Source organism: Rhinolophus ferrumequinum, chromosome 20, assembly GCF_004115265.2.
Source record: "Rhinolophus ferrumequinum isolate MPI-CBG mRhiFer1 chromosome 20, mRhiFer1_v1.p, whole genome shotgun sequence".
Taxonomy (NCBI): Eukaryota; Metazoa; Chordata; class Mammalia; order Chiroptera; family Rhinolophidae; genus Rhinolophus; species Rhinolophus ferrumequinum.
Window position 1 is genome coordinate 17,807,917 of NC_046303.1, and position 20,046 is coordinate 17,827,962.

General features: G+C 43.8%; 1 long non-coding RNA gene across 1 annotated transcript; it reads left to right on the top strand.

Annotated features, from left to right (window-relative positions):
• Nucleotides 1-1,215: 1,215 nt before the first annotated feature.
• LOC117012264 (uncharacterized) lies at nt 1,216-7,778 on the top strand. Its single transcript, XR_004421147.1, has 3 exons — nt 1,216-1,345; nt 6,423-6,514; nt 7,662-7,778. It is a non-coding gene; the product is annotated as an uncharacterized LOC117012264 (long non-coding RNA).
• The last annotated feature ends 12,268 nt before the right edge of the window (nt 7,779-20,046 follow it).

A 20,046-nucleotide genomic window follows, 5' to 3' on the forward strand; every position in this document is an offset into this window, starting at 1 on the left:
GTGCGTCATATTCTTTACTCCTCAACACATTTTTTCGTGTTTCTCAAAGCACCTAGTTTAGTTTGTTGATGGATAGTCACAGTGGAAATTCAACGACTATGAAATGGGGGGGGGGCAAATTTTGAGTGGGGGAGAGAAGGAGGATGAAGAGGCAGAAGGAGGAAGAAGAAAGGAAAAAGAAAGGAAGGTGACAGAGCATCTAAATTGGTAAAGTACTTCTATCTCCATCGATGGAAGTGCCAGGACTCCATCCTCATATTTTTTTTTCTAACGTGCATACCAGGTCTGCCATGGGAGACGACGTCTGGGAGATATCATGATGACATCATGTTCCGGGAAATCATGCTGTAGTCACAGCAGCACCGGCAGCAATGGTGGCAATAGCTTCCCATCACATTCCCCTGGGAGGCTGCAGTCTGGCTTTGTGTTGTTTTAGGCGCACTGGCCCAGGAAGCACCACTGAAGGGAAACACAACACCCCGCGCTCACCCCCCAGCTCCCCGTGCTTTCTTGTGGTCTATAAAAGTAAATGCAGTTTGTACCTCTTAAGTAATGTGGAACAGGAGCTGTGTGGAGCGCTGCCAGCGTGACAGTGGAGGTGCGTCAGCAGGCTGGGTGACAGGTGACAGAGGCCAGGGGCCTGGGGAATCACTTACAGTCATGGAGGTTTGTTTCTCTCCCAGCCTTTGTCTTCTGATGGGAATGAGGTAGTGGCAAGCCAAGCCACACAAAAGGGAGCTTGGAGAAAGATGTCTTGGGCAATTTGCACCAAAATTCCTTCTTTAAATAACTTCACAGTAAGTCAATATCCCTGGGGGCATTTGTTTATTGGCTGCCTTATTAGGTTTTTTTTTTTTTTTTTTTAAAGCAGATCTCTTAAAGACACGTCTCTTGGTTTTGCATGCACTTGCTCAGGCTTGTCTTATTCTTGTAATACTGAACTTCTGCCACTGAACAGTTAAAAAGGGACTGGCTTTGCATCTGGGAACAAGAATGGCAGAAGCTCAGTGAGACAGTGGGGTGGGGACAGAGACAGGAGTACAGTTTCCAGGCTCTCGGCCTCACGTGAAAAGGTGCTCACTCGGGTAGTAAATGGCCATCAACTGTGATTGGATGGCCATCAACTGTGGCTACTTGGCCATCAGCTATAACCAGTGAGCCATTGTTCACTAATATAACTGCTGTGGCTTCGCTAGCAGAAAATGGGGGCTAGCAAGAAGATGGTGACTGAGCTAGCAAGCACGGATTGCAGCTAGCAAGCGTGGAGTGTGGTGGAGTGTGTATTGTGGATTCTGTGGCTCCTGCTTCCTTTGTCTCCAACCCAGCCGCCAACGAGACTGTAGTGGTATGACTCCCCTATCTGTGGCTCCGTGGGTGTTCCTTCCTTTTTGGCGTTTTTATGTGGGGAACAGGAGCAGAGACCCTGCAGGCCACACTGCATGACAGTGGGCTCGTTTTTGAGCACAAGTGTCAGAGAGAAAGGGTGCTAGCTAATATGAGAGAGAGGTTTGAGGGACTGTATATGCAAAGTGGGTTCTAGCTGGCAGCCCCAGGGCAATCAGCTAAAGGAAAGGCTGAGAACAGCAACTATTGGAAAAAATTGCAGACTGGGGTTGCCTCTTATCTGAAATATGGCATCTGCATTGATTATAAATTCTCTCCGCATGGAATTAGACATCCATGCTGGTAAACTGGCCCTTTGGAAAGAAAAGGCGGCGGGGTGGGGTGGGGGTTGTAGGGGGAGCTGATTTGTGACATTAGCCAATTTTCATGGTGTAAATACTCTGACTATGGCAGATTTCCAGTTTTCAGATAGTTGACCTGCTCGCAAAATTCCTGAATATTTAACACTTAGCTCTCCAGAGCTGAGTACCATGGCTGAGAAAGAAATCTCTACTTGCTACTTCCAGACCAGCTGTGGGTCCATAGGCCTTCCCCCCGACCCCTCCAGAAAAGATTGGCTGCAGCTATGCCACTTATTAGACACGTGCTCCTTGGCAAATGTTTTACTTTCCCCAACCCACAGCTTTCTCTTTTGACACGTAAGAGCTGAGAGGATGCAGTAGATGCTGTTTGGAGTCTCTGCCAGGCCCACACTCTCCTCTCAGAACTGCGTCTTTGTCCCACGTCACGATTAGGAGACTCGGCACCTGTAGCTTGAGCTGATTAAACTTGGGTAAACACAGGCCCCAGTGGAGTTCATTCATTTGCTGGCCACTGGCCAATCAGATCTCTCCCTGGATTATTTGAACAGAGTAAACTCGAGCTTGGATTTGGGAATGGAGGGGAAGAAAGACAGGGAGAGCGCGACACAGAGGAGGCCCTCTCCCTCCGTCCCCCTCAGCCTGCCTGCTTTTGGCCTGATTGCTCAACTTCATCTTGGAGTCTGGTTGATATCCCAGCTGCTCCCCATGAACTCTCTTCTGCACTCAGGCCAGTCCGAGTAGGACTTTCTAAAAGGAGCCATGCTTTCTTTTCTGATTAATTTATTAGTTTGAAGGCCAAAAGATAATTTTTATTGGTTAAAAGGTAGTAATTTTTAGGAGTGATATGTATTGCTTTTACAATGTGAAAGAAATGACACCAAATTTCCCTTATTCCTTTTTAAAATTTTTCATTTCAGTGGACCCAGTCTAACATTTCAAAGATTAGCCTTGAAGAATATAAGGAGAAAAGCATGAAGAACAAAAATGCTGTCCATAAAGAACAGAAGGGGAAAATAAGCAGCAGATAATTTTAAAATGGCAGGAAATATAGAACAAGTAACCCTGATGCTGTGTGGTTTTGCATTGCAGAGGATTTCACAAAAATGGGCCATTTTTGCAATACCAAAATGACGAATAATTTCTGGCACTAGGAAATAGTGCACTGATGATCGGTTTACATAAGTACAGTAAAAAGTGAGACAGGAAACTTTGACTTAACTTCATCCTGACAAAATCTACAGTTTTCACTGTTCTCTTTGGAACGACATGGTTGGATAGGAATTTTCATTACAGCATGATCTGAAACAGGCAGTTTGAATGGGTAGGGCTCACTTTGGTTGGTTGTTTGAAACTAGCGTCTTGTTTTTCTATGGAAAAGGACACTGTTAGAGAGCAGATTGCCGGTAGGACAATGGAATCCTTCAAGTCCAAGAGGACCGGCCTCAACAGTTCCCTCACCAGCCCCTAGAGGGCAGCCTCTTGGCTGGGGTTAGAGACGGGGCATGGCAGAGGACTGGGATTAGGGGTGGGGTGTCGTCTGGTGGAAGGAATGGGGCTCCCTTTGCAGAAGTGTCAAGGGGAGAGGGACTAAGGGTACAGGGAGGTCCTCCAGTTGTGTCCAAATATGTGTGTTATTATGGAGATGATGGTGATGATTGGGGGGGAGACCGAATTTATCTGACAAGGTTGTTGTGAGGCGTCAATGAGATAATACGTGTAAGCATTTAACGCACTGAGCATTTGATACACGTTAGATATTATTTGTAATTAGTCCCTGAGAGAACTTAGTTAAACGATTCTTATTCTTTTTGAAAAAGGAAGGGATGGATCCTAGTTAGAGTGGTTGATCAGCTAACACATGTAAGAAGTATAAAGAGGACTTAAATGGTTGGAGGGAAATCCATCCACTTTCTTCTGTGAGCTGGTGACTCACATCTCTGAATCTTCACAAAAGATCACACCAATTGAAAATCGTATTATAAGCATGCTCAAAAAAAAAAGAAGCATGCTCCATAGGAATTTAGGAATCCTGAAGACAATATACACAGGGGGAAAAATTCCATAATAATTCATGCTATAAAAGGGATATTTATTTTTATAACACTTATTTCCTTCAATAGGACTGTTGTTTGAAGTAGTAGGATTTAAAAACAAACACAAAACAAAGCCAAAACCAGCCCTGTCTAATAACCACCTCAATACATTTAGGCATGTGTCCTGCTGTTTTGACAGTCCAAATTGCTGAAAATATTCATGAGTGTGGTTTTTGCCTTCGTTGTGATGGGTAAATAACAGATAATACACGGCCCTTCTGGGCTTTAGAAATGCCTTTGAGAGGCCTAAAGGATTATAGCTGTTTGGCTCTGACACAGGGTTTCCCAGGGACCCTGTGGTGTGTGAGGGAAACAATCTTGCTTGTATGGCACTCAGCAAATATGCTGGCTGCCTCCAATGTCATCTGGAGCACACTACCAAGAAAGGATCCCTGTCCCCCCCAAGCCACACGTGTCTATGCCAGGCCTTTGGGGCACTTCCCAGCGTGATGCTTCTGACTTCCAGCTGGGAGACTTAAGTGGATTCTGTTGGTGGTTCCCGTGTTTACCGCAAATGATTCTATCTCACTAGTCTTAAAGTCTAAGACTAAGGAAACAAACTTCAAAAGAACATGAATCCTTGCACCAGATGGAGTTTGAAAGCTCTCTAGCTGTTTTTCTGGGCCTGTCTTAGTTTTCAGTACATGCTCAAGCACTGTGTGGGTCCCCCAGGAGTGGGGGCCAAGATGATGGGCTCAGACTAGAGGGGGCCGAGTCATGCAGAGACAAAAGCTCTGGGGTCAGGTGGCCAGGGGTTCTGGGTCTGGCTGGCTCACTGGTGAATGTAGTCACGTGACTGCTGCCAGGCAAGGAGCGTCCGCAGTTAGGGCCCGACCTAAGTGGTTTTCTGAAGGAGTTTGTGCCTAGAACTCTCCCCATGGACGCCTTATTTGAAATCAATAACTTCTCTATCAACTCTCAAGATAGACCCTGACGAGATGGTACCTGATAATTTGCTTGGGGTATAGACCTCTTAAGAGTACTCACATTTTAATAAGCAGCTGGAGACCTAAACAGATCATTAGCCAAAGAAATCAACCTTTTACGGTAGAATGTTGGGTGCAATGGCAGCCAATGTGGAAAATATTTTTGAATACACAGTCCTGCCTGCTAGTCTTAAATGACAGCCATTACACTTGTCTCATTGGACTGAATTTTCTCTTCTATAACAGGGGGATAGCAACATTTGACATTTGCTGCTCGGAAGAATATATAATGACAAAAAGAGATAATAGATGTGAACTTTTAGAAGTGTTGACATCAGAGCATTTTATTGTGATTTTTAATAGGCAGCAATGTGGTGTTAAGGAAAAAGCCTGTTTTGGAATCAGGCAGATCTGGTTTCTGTCTGCTCTATATTAGTTGTCTACCAAATTTTTGAGCCTCTGTGAGCTTCTGGGTATTTTTACCTATTAAATAGGGTTGATGGCCCCACCTCCTAAGTTCATTGTGAGAATGAAACACTGTTGTGTATCCTTCTTGGTGGAGAGCACCTGGTTGACACCAAGAAATGCTGGCTGATCCCATACAAATGCGAGATTTTATTATCTACAAAGGGCAGTTATGGCAGAGAATCTAGTCTAGTTGCAGGTTGATGGAAGGCTGAAGGACCTTTGAAAATTCAGGGGAGCTCTTGGTGTACCCCACAGAGTCCAGTCTGGACTGAACTGGAGAGCCGTGAGCTCCTCGTCACACCCAGAGGCCGTGGGTCTAGGCCACCCCCTGGGCACCTCTGGCCATCACTCTCCCCCTACCTTGTTTTTCAGGCATCCTTTAAAACGCCAGCTTTGAGTAGGTGGAGCCCAGTCTGTCTTATTTCCTAATGTATCCCCAGTCCTGGGACAGAGGAGGGAGGGGAATCTACCGACATTCATTTAATAGATGAATGACCAGGGTCAGCCATCGGGACTTGCGTGGGCTCCTGCATAATCTAGTCTGCACCTGAGCTCCAAGATGTTAGGGTTGGGAGAAGGGTTATGGTCACATACTGAGAACACCTAATACCCAGAAGGAAGTATGGAAAACATTAGCTTAAATGGTAAGAGGGCAGATGCATGTCAGTACTTATTTACACTTTGGGAAGCAGATCCAGGGATCATTCATTCATCCAACAAATATTTATTAAGGACCTACTATGTGCCAGACATTATTCTAGGCACTGGTGATATATGAATAAACAAAGCAGATAAAATTCTTGTCCTCATGGAGTTCCATTGAAGTGCGGACAATAGACAGTAAACAAAGAGATCCATCGCAAGTGTGGGTGATGGAGAAAACTAAAGCAGTGTTAGGGAAGGAGAAAGGGCGGGGGAGCTATTTTAGCTAGGGTGGTCAGAGGAGGGCCTCCCTGATGGGAAGCCATGTGGACAGAGACATGATGAAGGGATCCTAACACCATCTCAGGGAAAAATATTGTAGGCTAAGGGAGGAGTGAGGGTAAAGAACCTGAGGAGGGGTACGATTGGCACGTTCAAGAAACAACAAGAGGGCTGGGCTGGCGGAAGAGTGTGCAAAGGGGAGAGCAGTAGGAAACGAGGTCAGCAAGGAAGCAGGAGACAGATCCTGCTTGTGTTTACTCTAAGTGTGACGAGGAGTTTGAACAGAGTGATTTCTGTTTCTAAAGGAGGACTCGGGCCGCCTGTGTGGAGAAGCAACACTGGAGGCAAAGACAGAAGAAGCAGGGAGATCACTTCAGCAGCTACTGTGGACACTCTGGTGAGAGGGGACTGTAGCTCGGATAAAGATGGGAGGGGCAGAAGAAATAATAAATAATGAATTCTGGGGTATGATTTAGACGTGGAGTCAACAGGATGTGCCAATGAATTGCATGCAACATTTGAGAAAAAGAAAGATTAAGGATGACTCCAAGACTTTTTGCCTAATTAAGTAGAAGTTTTTTCTAAGGTGGTACATACAAGGGGGGAACAGGTTTTGTGAGGGGAAATGAAAGATTTGGGCTGGGATACTATCATAGTCACCTGTTGCTCTGTAACAAACCATCCCAAGATTTGGTGACTTAAAATTGCAATTTATTACTATGTTCCACGTTACTATAGGCTGACTGGGCTTAGCTGGGTGATTCCTGGCTGTTTTTCTCTGGTGGTTGCAGTGAGATACCTGGGGCTTACTGAGGTGGCTGGCAGTTGATGCTGGCTATTCGCCGGGAGCTCAACTGGAGCTCTGAATGGCAGTGCCAACCCATGTTACTTGGCCTTCTTACAATGGGGCAGCTGGGTTCCAAGAGGGAGTATTGCAAGCAGTTGCCTTCTAAGAGAGCCAGGTGGAACTTCCAAGAATTCTTATGACCTAGCTCTGTAAGCATCCAAATGTTACTTCTGCTGTATTTGACTGGTCAGACAAGCCAGTAAGACCAGCCTGTGTCCACGGGAAGGGGAGTAGGACTTCACCTCTGGATGCAAGGAGTCGCATGCACGTCCAGGGAGGGGAAGGGCTGTTGGCAGCCATCTTTGGGCACCATGTATCACTGATGCCCTAAGTCTGAGATGTGTATTGATAGTCAAGTCTGGAACTCGGGGAGAGATTGGGTCTGTGGACACTGGGCAGAAAATTTCTCTTCAGAGATCTTTGTTTAGATTGTTTGACCTAATATTCTTCAATTAGAAGGAAATGCCCTCCTGCCTTGTTTTTGTTAAAGTGACCTAGTTGGAACTATGTTATTCTGTTGAATATGTCTGTGGTAGCTAATAAATGAGCTGCATTCTTTTTTTAAATCATCATTAATGTTCACTAATTACTTAACACGATGCCTGATATTCTGGACACTTAATAAGTGTTCATTATTATTATGAACTATTACTTTTTTAAAAAATGTTTCCTTATCCACTCTTTTTAAACCGCATAGATGTTCCATGCTGTATCTCTGTAGCATGCATTGGTCTGGCTATATCCACAACTGGGTTGATTATTCCTGATGCTAAAAACAGTTTCAAAACATTCTTACATCTGAGCCCATTATTAATGCGTGTACCGTTCTTCAACTGGAGTCTACTGACATGTTTCCTGAGTCCTGCAAATCTATAGAATTAAGCACTTTTGGATTTTCATATTTATGATCATCTTAAAGTAACACGAGCACATTCTAGAACTCCCAGGCTACCTCCTTCTTTAATTGAAGTAATCCATGCCGTTTCGTGGGAGCACTTGCATTGAATGTATTGTCATGTTAGTACCAAGCAAGGCCAAATTACATGACAGCATACACTGTAGGCTTTTGTAGTCATTCTGTAGAGAAAGAGAGTAGGGGGATGGAATGGCCCATATCACTGGCATGTGAAACTATAAAGACCCCAGAGTTGGCCATCAGTACATATTTACAAAGTCAGCGGCTATGTTGTGAGCTCTTGTCTTTCTATACACAAATTAGCAGTGTTGAGAGAGCAGCAACCACAGTAGTGAAAAACAGAGAATATTTTTGTTAAACAGTATTTTTTAATTTTAGTATTATATTTTGGAGTGTGCTAATTGGCCTTTCAAGATAATGGATCCATTGTTTAAAGAGAGCTTTTTTTATACATCATACATCATTTGAATAATGGTTCAAATGATGGTCTAAGTTTGCAACAAGGGAAATGAAACATCAGTGCGTATTCTACTAGTGAAGCAAACGCTGGCAATTTTAGTGGCAGCGAATAACATCATCCATTACTCGAAATGAATGGGGGTAATTTGCATGTTTTTGGTTTTGTAGCCTAATTTGTATTTAATTTATAAACTTGATTTAGTTGTAGATTTGCATAAGAGCTATGAGCATAAGGCATTTACCCTTCATTCGTCTTAAAGAAACATTATAATTAAAATGATTTAAGTCAATGTCGACAATTTACAGTATTTTTCTTTTAAATAGTTGCTTCATTACCATGTTTAAGACACCTGACTTAGTGAGTAAGCTCCTATAAATCTAAGAAACAGTCTCATCCTTGTCTAAGAAAAAGGTAAAGAAAAAAAAACACTATAGGGGCCATTTTTTTCCCCTCCTACAGATGATTATAGGCTTGTGAAATTCTGAGTAGTCGTTATTTTGTTGTTGTTTATTTTTAAAAGATTTTTTGTTTGCTTGTGTTGCCTTGTGGAACATAGGAGAGATTTAAACATGCATCTCTAGACATATTTTATGGTTTTCTAGAGAGATTTGCTCTTGGTGCTCCAATTATACCAATCTACTTTCAGTTCCAAGAACATATCAAGCCCAGCACCTTTGTACTTGCTGTGTCCTCTGTCTGGTCTAGATAGAGCACCTTGCTTTGGCTTTTTGCATGGCTCATCCCCCTCTTCTCCCCCCCCCCTTTTTTTAAATGGCTCATCCTTTTTAATGTTTTAGTTTCTGCTTAAATGTTTCTTCCTCAGAATGCCTTTTCATGGTCACCTCTGTCTAAAGGAGGTTCCTCTTCTTTTCCCTCATCACCGTCTTTGTTTCTCTCATAGTACTTCCAAAATCGCTCATGATTTAAAATGTTTATTTTACTTGTCCACTGCCTGGCCTCCCCCATTAGATTGTAAATTATAAGAGGGAAAGCTGCATTGTCTGTCTTTTTGTTCATTGTAGATTCTAGCACATTATATGGCACACAATAGGGATCCAATAAGCATTGACTAAATTTGGAAATATGGTAATTGTTGCTTTTATGACTTAGTATATTCCTGGAAACCTTCTCATCTAGGGAGTCACTGTGAACTTACTGAGAACTTATTCAATGGTGAAAACCATTCAGTGAGTGAATTAAAGAAACCAGTAGAAGGTCTAGGTATATTGGTTGAGCTGAGCAGTGCAAGGCAACCAAAAATAAGGATCAGTTTCCCCATACAGGGTAGCTTTGCTGTTTTGAGTTACAAATACTTAGTTGTTCTCCCGATTCCCATGGGTTGCCTTTCCCCCTGGTTTGATGAGGAGAAAAGAAGGAAATAATGATCTTTTAGGGCCCTGATCTATCAGACCATAGCCAGGACGAATGCCGTAGTCAGGATGAGAACTATGCAAATTGATACTCAATTAATGGGGTCAGTGATCAAAATAATGACTAGTTTTTAAACCTTGGGTTTTTAACCCATTCATCTCAAAACTTCGTTGAATTATATATCAGATAATTACCATTTTTCATTAACTCTACTATGTACATTCCCCCACCATTTAACATCTCTGAAATTGAGATGCATCTTAACAATTTATGTGATGTCTTCGTTTATTTGGCCTTTTTCTTTTCAAATGATACATAAAACAATGTGCATCTTACGACTGGTGGCATTTGGGAGTTAATAAAATAAGATAACCCTCTTTTATTTCTTTGGCTAATACTAATTTGTTAAGTGAAGGAATGCAGAAGCACTTTGCTAGGAGCAGGCCACTGTAGGATCATTTCAGCAAAAAATGGCTACCAAGAAATGGCTACCTGCGCAGCCATGATACTCTTCCAGCCAAGGGGTGGAGTCTGTTTTCCCTCTGCTTAAATCTAGGTTGAACCTGTGATTTACTTTGATCAACAGAATGTTGATCAAGTAACACTGTGTGACTTCTGGGCTATACGAGGACTTCCAGTTTCTTTGGAGAACCAGTTGCCTCAATGTAAATATGACTACTGGATGATGAGAGACCAAATGATGGAGAGAGAGCGGGCACTGGCAGGAGAAAAGAGGTACCCCAGTCATCAGCCAGCACTGATGCCCTAAGCACACGAGTGAAGCCATCTTGCATCTTTCAGCCCCAGTAGATCTGCCTCAGACAACACCATGTGGGCCAGAGGTGAGCCATCCTCACAGAGCCTGTCTGACTTCCTGACCCACAGTGTCATGAACAAGAAAGGGGTTTCTGTTTGAAGCCCCTAAATATTAGCGTGCTTTGTTACGTGGTGATATATAAGTGAGACAGCAACAGAGTTAGAATTTAAGTCCTACAAGCTATTTTCTCATTTTCCCTCCATAGGGAACAAATGTTCCTCCTCAAGTAAAGAAATGTCCTTCAAGAGTATGAGATTTAGAAAACTTGCCCATGTTTCTCCCAGTTCAGAGTTCCTGGCATGGATAACAAAACAATCCATGAAGTACTAGGGAGAAGTCACAGTTCAAAAACAAATCCTGCTGGCATCATCATTTCCTCAAATCACCTTCCCACCCACAACTGTTTCTACTCAATGCCATGGTGCCTCGTTGAGTATCTGGGACTCCTAAAAGATGTTTTCCTGAATCCACCTAGTAGGTTATCACCAGGGAATCACCTCTACAAATGTCTAATGCTTCTAAGTGAGAAATGATTTCCTTGCCATGGCAATTCCATGAGAAAACAAACTTTGAATGACAACTGCTGTTCGAGACCAGGATCAGTCAGAGAGAGTGATCTGGATCTGACAGACCTCAGAACTACTAGGACACAAGGTGTGTCCCCTGAAGAGACAGTCAGGGAGAATAGCAGCGGCATATCTCCTGAGACTTGCCATTCAGAACAACTGACCCTGCTGACTAAGCAGGATATCCTCAGTGTGTGCAGCAGTTTCTCAATAGGAAGTATGAAAATTTGGAACATTGCAAAAGGGAGGGCAAGAACTCTGAAAGATTAATATCCGGAGAAGTGTGAGAGGAAAACTTAAGCTACTTACTTTGCGGTAACAGCCGAGGAATGGAAAGCTATTTTGATAGCCAAGTGCAGAAAGTTAACATTTTAATTGAATAAAACCATTGGGTCATAAAGCCAGGAATGTGTATGAATTCATTGCTTTGGTTTTCCTAAGTTTATTTGTTCTTTCAGAAAAAACTTTCCTCTATTGCTCCATGAAATATGAGAGTATGTGTATTTACACTTTAAAATAAACCACATTATCTGTTATGGTCCTATTATTCCAATTCCACAGCTTAATCCATGTGTGCAATCCAATAATTATAATGCTTTAACAGTTTTTAAAAAGTAAGCACAGTACGTTTTCCTTTTGTGTCTGCCTAATCTTATTGGGACACTAAAATTGAGAATGAAATATCTCCTGCAGTCTTTGACTGGAACATGAGACCTTCTCTGGACTCTAGCTTGGGTTCTAAAACTTTCCTTATGGAATCTGGACAACAATCTACAGACGTGCACAAATCAAGACGAGGATCAATACCATTTTTAGTACAATTTTGTGACGAGTCATACTTAACTTTGGCTTGCTACATAACATCCTGGAGAGACGTTAACCCAAAAAAGAAAACCATGAAATAGAATCATGACCAAGAAAAAGCCAACCACAAAGGAAAGGAGAGTGTGGTGTCGGAGAAGTTCAGCCTGACAAATAGGACCATGAATTCAATGATTTGCAATGAGACAGGAAGAAAGGTCTTCTTGCCCTAGGGGTACAAAAAACGCATTGTCATTTTGTCGTTGTTTCAGACACATTGATTGTCGCTCAGTTGGGAACACCCTCCTGAGGCCCCCTAGCCTTTTCTTTAGACCCCATCAGCCAACCTGGGGTAACATGCCAGATCACATCGGCTGTGCGTTAAGTATCCTCTTTGAAGCTAAAAGAACCACTGTTAGTTTTACTTCAAATAAATCGAGAAATAACACCTTTCTCCTTCTTCTAGCAAAGGGAGTAGGGGAATTCACAGTAAATTAGAGACCCAAAGTTGAGTTTCCTGGGGCGTTACCTTTCTCTCTTGACAGGAATAACTTCAAGTAGCTTTGGGGGTGGGAGTGCGAGAGGTTCTCGTGACTTCTCCCCCAGTCCCCAATACTTCCCCTCACATCACCTGAGTGTTTTCACTTCTCTTTGTGATACTCTACTGAAGGACCACCAATTCAACCTTTCTAAAGATGCAAATGGCCCTGGCAAAGGAGGTGGGATGGTAGGAGCACTGATTTCACCTTACGGCGATGCATGGAGAAGAGGGCAAAGGCAGGGCTCCGGTAGTGTGTGTTGAAAGCCTGAAGGCTGGATGTATATAAACCTCGATCTTGTCGGGACTCCTAGGGGAGGAGCCAGAGTTTGGATAGTGAGGCTGAGGAGAAGGGCAGCTGAGGTAGGAGATGACATTGGGGAAATCATGGACATGAATGACAGGACAGAGCAGTGGGGGACACTGGGCATTTGGGGAGCGGGACCTTCCGAGGTTGCTAAGGGTGTAAAACGTTGGTGGAAGGGGGCCTTTCAAGATACGTGTGGGGTAGGGTCAGCCCTATTTTCAGGAAGAGGCTGAGAGCCTGTGCCTCTTCTTCCTCCTTCCTGTTCCCAGGGTCTAAGGACTCTTGGTCTCAAGACTTAACTTCATGGTGGGCTTCTTTAGCCTTTTTGAGATGTGTGGACTGGTCCCTTTAAACTCAGTCAGCTGTTAACGGTCCTCACAGGATATCCTACCAACCACTGGCTTAGAGAAACAATTTGTGGGGCTGCTTTCAAAGTGAGACCGTCTGTACCTCAGCGAAGATTCGAGAGGGTCAGTCTCTTGTGGCTGCACCCAGAATCTTGGTAGGGTCAAACTCCCTCGGTCAGCACAGAGAGCCACAATTTGTTAGTCAGGGTTGGGCTTGAGAGAGTTGGGCAATGAACCAGTTTCCTTTATCTTCCTTTGCATTGTCAGTGGTCATCATGATTCATGTTACATAGTTCCTCGAAAGACCAAGAAAAAGACAAGACAGCAGAACAAAATTCACAAAATACTTCTATTGCCAATGGTTTATGGATACATATATTAATATTATTTAAATGCATAATTAAGAGCATTTGGGTCTTCAGAGTTGAAAGCATAAAAAAAGTCTAGTAATTAAATATAGGTCTTGAGTAATTATAATTATTCCTAATGTATTTTTTAAACAAACTTTCTTACTGCAAACAAACTAAAAGACAGTGACTTTTCACACAAGCTGACTTCTCAAATGTGGAAGTGAAAAGAGTTAAGACTTTATAGGCATGTACGCACATATGACAGACAAAATAAAACTTACCCCAAAAAACTTTAATTAAAAAAAATTAATATTATGGATTAAAATCCTAAGGTTTGAATCTGCTTGTAACAGTATAGTTGGAAAAGGAGGTCCAAACAGGATGTCACAATATAGTGAAAACCACTAGTCCAGTGGTTCTCCAGGTGGGGCGGGAGGATCCCTGCGGAGCCATGAATTCTTTTCAGGAGAACTACAAAGTCCTGCCTTTTCCAGTTACGCATCTTTATATACTCCAGCTAAAACAGCATAATTAACAGACTGAATACCGAAATAGTTAGATTATAGCTATCTTCTTCAAGGCCAGACATTAAATACACTTCCAGAAATATAATACAATGACAGTCTTCTTACCACATTTTTGGGCGGAGGAGATATAGTTAATTCTCACGAAAAATATGTTAGTTATGTTAATATATAAAAGGTGAGTTTTATCATATCGAATGAACACATGTTACAAAAATTTATTGGTGTTGATTTCGAACACGGTAAATATTAATAGATGTAAACCACAAAACCACATAAGCAGAAGCTCTTTAAGGTCCTCAGTAATTTTCAACACCAGAAAAGAGTCCTGATACTAAGAGATTTGAGAATTGCTGCACGAATCCTGTCTCATTTTCTTCAAGTTAATTCTCTAAACTCTGTAACCATCTAAAGAGTGGCTTTAAGCTAGTGACCACTTCACCCCCTTCCCAATTCCCTCCAACGGTATGCTCATGCACAAGGGTAATATAGAAATCTTTAGCAACTGGTATAGTGTGGAAGTTCACCAATCAAAGTGTTCGCACAACCAATAAAGATTGTGACTGAAAGTGACAGGTTCAGCCCCACGGTTTCTGAGGTTCTGGGCCCTTCCACTTGTAACTTTCTTCTGCTTCTGGGAATGTGCGCCTTCCCTGTCCCTTCCAGAAGACTGTGCTGCTCGCAGGTGAATCCTAAGGCTTACCACAGTACCACTGTACATTGTCAGGGCTCTGTTGGAAGTACCTTTATCTGAGGCTATGTTTACCTGTCCTGAAAGCAAACACTTGGTCTCACCTAGCAGTGTCCCTCCAACCAATTTGGAGCAACACTAGATAGGGCTTCCCTGCAATAGCAACAAGGGAACAGGTCGCCACTTTCATCGGCATCCTCATTTACCCTGCAAGATGGAGCATCAGGAGGTCTAATATTGTGCAGTGTCTTAAACACCCGAATCAGATTTGTTTAGGCTTCAGGAGTGGGTGAAATGCCCCAGGTCTTCGCTTAACCAAACCGCTTAAAGCACTCTAGTTGAAACCTAGTTAGCATGTTGCATCGAGTGCAGCAGAGTGAGCGTCTCACCAGAAATGCATGGAATGTCCTTAGATGTCTTTTTTGGTGGGATGAGATTACGAGAATTAGGAAAACCAGATGCAGGGGATTTCCGAAGGTCTGAGGCTAAGCTGCTGACTGCCAGTTCTGCACACTTAAGGGAGGTCTCCTGGAACGTGTACTTCCCCTCTCACTTGCTGTTAGGGGTTGCTTTGTGTTCCCCTTCCCCCTGAAACTCGTATGTTGACGTCCTAACCCCCAGGACCTCAGAACGTGACCTTGTTTAAAGACAGGGTCTTTTAAGAGGTAATTGAGTTAAAGTGAGGTCACCCTAGATATGACTGGTGTCCTTATAAAAAGGAAAAGTTTGGACACAGAGGGAACACAATGTAAAGATACAGGGAGAACACCTTGTGAATATAAAGACAGACATGTATAAGCCGAGGAGAGAGCCCTGGAACAGATCCTTCCTCCACCGCCCTCAGAAGGAATCGGCCTTGATTTTGGACTCCTCACCTCCGACTTGTGAGAAAATACGTTTCGGTTGCTTAAGTCGCCCAGTTTGTGATACTTCGTTATCGCAGCTCTGGCAAACTCACCTTTGGGTTTCCAAATCACAGCCCCATTTTCTGTCAGGGGAGAGAACTTTGTGTCAGAGGAAGAATTTTAAGGAGTTCTTTATTTGAATAAGTGAGGTATGAAAGACGAATGAGCCTTTCCCTCTCGAAGGCTCTGGCAACTCCCCCAGCCACACATGGCTTATGTGACTGGCCTCTTCCTCGACCTTCAGCCTGGAAGGGGCTTTAACAATAGACGAGTGGGGATGTCTGGTCCCCTCAGTGGTGGGAACCAGGGAGTGTGGCCTCACATATATGGAAGCCCTGCGACCTCAGGACAGCCCTCATTTGGGAATCTTCTTCTTCGGGACTTCTCCTTCTGCTCTTCAGCGCTGCCAGAACGTGACCCCAATGTGTACTGGTTCCACGCATCTTGTACCATCTATGCCAGGGGTGTCCAAACTTTTTTCAACGTTTTTTACCAAGCGCCATATGCGGTAAAATACACAAACAGCCGGGCCACTCACTCGAGGTGAAGTACGTATTGCCTCACCTGGTTTATTTAAGTAAACTAAATATATTTTTGGAATTTGCTGCGGGCCAATTAACAATGGATCGCGGACCGCAGTTGGCCCGCGGGCCGCAGTGTGGACACCCCTGATCTATGCCATCTGTTATCTGCAACTGTGTGAAGCTCCTCAGGGCTTTGATGCTACAACTGACCTCGGCATGCCCCGTTCCAAACTCATCCTCTTCTACCGTCTTCACACCCGCTTCTGCTCCCTGCTTCCTCAGTGTCTTCAATCTTTCGTCACATGCACACCACAGAGTCATCTTTAGCCATTCTCTGCGTCCCTTCTGCTACATCCGCTGTGATGCCAAGTCTCGTGGGCTGTTCCTTCTGATTTCCTCTCACTCTACTTTTCCTTACACATCCACTAGCAGCACGGTTGGCCAGCCCATCAGTGCCCCATGTGTGCACAATGGGTGACACTGTTTGGAGACCAGAGATATTTTGATTTGGGGGTGCCTGGGAGGAAAGGGTAAAGGGCATGGGGAGGCCTGAGGAGGAGTGAGGTGCGAGCCAAGGATGGGCTGCCGATTAGGAATCGTCTAAGGCGAATGGGGGGGGTCACTGAATGCGGGACGGGTGAAGGCCTCTAGTGCATGCATTTCGTGGTAATAAAAAGAAGTTGAAAGTTTAATAGTTTGTTTTGGGGGATTACCAATTAGTATGAATGTCCAACTGTCAACAAGTACCAGGTGATGTTGGTCTCGGAATGTCATGGATCATTGCAGAAGCTCCCTCCTTGTTGCTTGAATTTTCTTCCTCTAATAGCTTACATGCTACTATCATATTTTATTACGTAATTTTGGTTAAACGCACCATTTCATCTATTCATGCAGTCAACAAACATTTACTGAGTGTATTTCTCAATGTTGACATTTGGTAGCGAACAAAATTGACTGAGTCCTTGTTATTTCTCTTCAACAATTCCTGCTCCAATTAATATTTTTAAGCTGATTGTTAAACAGTTAGTCACCAAATATATGTGTATATACACATACATACACACATACGGCAAATGTATTACTGAAACCTCAGATACAGACTTTTTACTCATTTATTATAATCAAAATGCAGATACTAAAGAGTAATGATACCCAGTGATTACTGAGGTCGTGAGCACTGTGCCAGGAGTATTATTTTCCTTTGATGACTTTTTTATTTAAAGGATGAAATGGAAACAATATGGGGGCATTTTCAAAATTGTAGGAAGTATCCCCTCGGTCATTCCGTACTTTTGTTTTCATTGCTTTCCTCCTTCAGGTTTAGACTTGAGAACTTTGAAGCTTAGTTTTCAAAGTATATGTGAGGAGAACAAACTTAGTTACTTGGTCTGGTATCCTTCTGACTCCTTAAAGTTGTAATATAAATAGCTTTCAGTTTTTAAGTTTAAAAGGCAAAGAGAGAAGCAGTTGCCGCCATTCTTCTCCCAATTCTGCTTGTTCAGATGCTCCAAAGCACCAGTGATATATGCAGTTCCCCTCACCTCTCATCCAAGTGCAAAAAAACTTCCTCTCAATTTTTTTCGTTTAAATATTATAATAACCGTAAGTTTTCAGAGAAGTCAATCAGTTCAAAATATGACAGTTAAAAAGAAAAAGAGTTGTCACACAGCCCTCACTGAGTGGTCAGCGATAATAAATTATACACCGCTGGTTATTTTCTGGACTGAAGTCAAGGAAAGCAACAGTTTGGCCCACACTGGGCAAGCATGAGAATGAATGCCGTCTGTGATTAAGCGCTTGATTCGTCACACTCCAAGTATCCTCTCGGCCATCCGCTTGCTTGCGCACACTTGGTGACGGTCCAAGGGAGGAAGTGGCTGTGAGGAAACCCGTGAAAAATGCCCAGTTTTCGTTGTCAAATCTCCTACAGGGATAAGACTTGTCTGGACATGTTTGAAATGGAGAAGTGCTAGTTATAGAAGCAGGAACTTATCTAGATTGTCCCCAGGGTCATGGGCAGGAGGGGACAAGAAAGAGATGCCTTTGGTGAAGGTGTCTGTATACACAAACATGAAGAGACATGGGGACAGAGGATGGGTCCCTGGAGACTTAGCTTTTATCCCATGAAGCCGGGCATCTCACCCTCCCGGAGGGCCCTTGGATCTCCTGTGCACAGGTGCACGTGTCAGCCTTTCTTTCTTTGGTTTTAAAGTCAAAGTTTATTGAATAAGCATTCCAGCGGTCAGGCCCTGACTTGTGCATTTTGGAGGCATTGTCTGGTTTAGTCCCCTTAGGACACAAGGACTACACAGCCAGGAAAGCCTCACTGAACAGGTGACATTTGAACAAAGTCCTGAAGGACGTGGGAATAGCCAGTGCCATGTCCTAAGGTGGGAGGTCCCTGGTGTGCTTGGGGGGCAGCCAGCAGGCCAGTGTGGCTGGAGAGGAATAGGAGGTGACTTGAGAAAGAAAAAGCCTGACAGAGAGGTCTGTAGACAACTGTGATGGCTTTGGCTTTTCCTTAGGGTGAAATGGGGAGGACAGCGTAATGGAGGTATTGAGAAAGAGTTTGATTTGGGGCATATTTTGGAGCTAACAGGTGTTCTGATAGATGGCAGGTCAGGTATCAAAGAAGGAGGGTCATCAAGGATGCTTCCATAGTCATCAGCGGGAGCCCCTGGAAGGATGGAGAGGCTGTTACTGTGATGGAAAGACTTCCTGGGCAATCGTTTGGGGGAAGACCCGGCATTGCTCCTAAACCAACTAAGTCAGGGGAGGCCATTCAGTGTGAAGTTGGAGAGGTGAAGTTGGGACTTGGAGGTGTGAGCTGGTGTGTAGAAGAGAGGTCTGGGCTGGGGTACACATTTGGAGTCCTGGGCGTATCGGTGCTCTGGAAGGCCACAGGACTGGATAGAATCACCAAGGGAATAAGAGGAGAAGAGGACTGAGAACTGAGCCCTGGCCTTTCAGTGTTCAGAGGTTGGGGAGAGGCAGCCAAGGAGACCGAAGGAACAACCACTGCAGCAGGAGGCACAGAGTGCAGGGACCTGGAGGCCACCAAGCATGTGTGTCTAGGAACGTGCTGGTCTGTCTGTCCACAGGGACGTCACACCCCAAGCGAAAGTCATGTACTTTACTCAGGGTCTAGGAGTCAGGCATGAGTCAAGCAAAAACACTTTTAATGGAGAGAAACAGCTTCTTTTTTCCTTCCATGAGGAGGGAAAAAAAGACTGTTTCAGCAGTTTGCATAATCAGGTCCTATGAGAAAGACCGGAGTGAGTTCAGTAACTGAATGGAGATTTCAGCAACATGAGTTAGTCATTAACCCACTTCTTCATTTGCTGTGTGCATGTGGGTTCTAACCAGGCTGGAATTTGATTAACAAAACCATCATGTCATGGTCTCCATTTTCCCCACATCCTTGAATCTAAAGATAACTTTTGAAATGTTAGGTCATGCTATAGTGCACTCCTAGAAACGTTTGATTTTTATTCTCCTAATTTAATAGGAAAAAACTAGGTATGGGTCCTCGATGGACAAATTAAAAATGAAAACCAAAGTTCACCATATCGTCACCTTCTTATGCGTCCAAAGTGCATTTTCCAGCCATCGACGGTCCTTAATGTCTGAGAGCTGTTTTTACAGGATTTATGACTTAAAACTGTCCATTCTTTAAACTCTTTCAACAACTCTTTCATGCAGGCTGTGCACACTGTTTGGTTTGGACTGGATCCGGAAGGAGCTGGGTTTGGCTGCGTCACAGCGTGAGCTTGAAACTAAGGGAAACCAAAGTCTGCATTGTGGGGAAACGTTGGCAGGAGATATGAACCTGAAGCCTCAGTTCTACAGGGTCCTACAAGGTCAGGGCCTGGGCGAGGCGGTTTGGAATGCAGAGCCTGGAGTCATCCCTGGGAGCTTGTGGCTGGGACATTGGGCGGAGAGGGAGCTGACACGACCAGTTCACT